Below are 1,481 nucleotides of genomic sequence, written 5' to 3'. Positions count from 1 at the left end.
CTACTTCTGCTTTATTGACTATGCCAAAGCCTTTGACTGTGTGGATCACAACCACCTGTGGAAAATTCTTCAAGAGATGGGAATAGCAGACCACCTGACCTGCATCCTGAGAAATCTGTATGCAGGTCAAGAAGCAACAGTTAGAACTGGACATGGAACAACAGACTGGTTCCAAATCACGAAAGGGGTACATCAAGGCTGTATATTGTCTTATTTAACTTATATGCATAGTACATCATGAGAAATGCTGAGCTGGATGAGGCACAAGCTGGAATCAAGATTGCAGGAAGATATATCACTAACCCCATGACACCACCCTTACGGCAAAAAGTGAAGAACTAAAGAGCCTCTTGATGAAAGTGAAAGAGGAAAGTGAAAAAGTTGGCTTAAAACTCAACATTCAGAAAACTAAGATCATGACATCTAATCCCATCACTTCATGGCAAACAGATGGAGAAATAGTGGAAACAGTGACAGACTTTATTTTGGTCAATCACTACAGATGGTGATTGCAGCCATGAAATTAAAAGACACTTGCTCCTTGAAAGGAAAGTTATGACCAACCTAGAAGTGAAAGTGAAAGTGAAGTAGCTCAGTCATGTCCGGACTCTTTGCAACCCCATGGACTGTAGCCCACCAGGCTCTTCCGTCCATGGGATTTTCCAAGCAAGAGTACTGGAGTGGGTTGCCATTTCCTTCTCCAGGAGATCTTCCTGACCCAGGAATTGAACCCGGGTCTCCCATATTGTAGGCAGATGCTTTACCATCTGAGCCACCAGGGATGAGCAACCTAGACAGCATATTAAAAAGCAGAGACACGACTTTGCCAACAAAGGTCCATCTAGTCAAAGCTATGGTTTTTCCAGTAGTCATATATGGATGTGAGAGTTGGACCACAAATAAAGCTGAGCACTGAAGAATTGATGCTTTCGAACTGTGGTGTTGGAGAAGACTCTTGAGAGTCCTTTGGACTGCAAGGAGATCCAACCAGTCCATTCTGAAGGAGCTCACTCCTGAGTATTCACTGGAAGGACTGATGTTGAAACTGAAACTTCAATACTTTGGCCACCTAATGTGAAGAACTGACTCGTGTGAAAAAGACTCTAATGCTGGGAGAGATTGAAGGCGGGAGGAGAAGGGGACAACAGAGGATGAGATGGTTGGATGGCATCACCAACTTGATGGACATGAGTCTGATTAAACTCTGGGAGCTGGTGATGGACAGGGAGGCCTGGCGTGCTGCAGTCCATGGGGTCACAAAGAGTCAGACACAACTGAGCGACTGAACTGAACTGACAGTACGTTCTCATTAGGTATCTATTTTATATTTTATAGTATCAGTAGTGTTCTTGCCTGGAGAATCCCAGGGACGGGGGAGCCTGGTGGGCTGCCGTCTCTGGGGTCGCACAGAGTCGGACACGACCGAAGCGACTTAGCAGCAGCAGAAGCAGTGTATATATGTCAGTCCCAATCTTCCAATT

General features: G+C 45.2%; 1 protein-coding gene across 2 annotated transcripts in view; it reads right to left on the bottom strand.

Moving 5' to 3' along the window:
* Positions 1–1,481, bottom strand: part of DYNC2H1 (dynein, cytoplasmic 2, heavy chain 1) — a 394,047-nt gene that overhangs the window by 340,564 nt on the left and 52,002 nt on the right. The gene's annotated exons all lie outside the window — the stretch shown is intronic.

This window comes from Bison bison, unplaced genomic scaffold (assembly GCF_000754665.1).
Source record: "Bison bison bison isolate TAMUID 2011002044 unplaced genomic scaffold, Bison_UMD1.0 scf7180017864107, whole genome shotgun sequence".
NCBI classification, from domain to species: Eukaryota; Metazoa; Chordata; class Mammalia; order Artiodactyla; family Bovidae; genus Bison; species Bison bison.
This window is presented reverse-complemented; position numbering and strand designations above follow the sequence as displayed.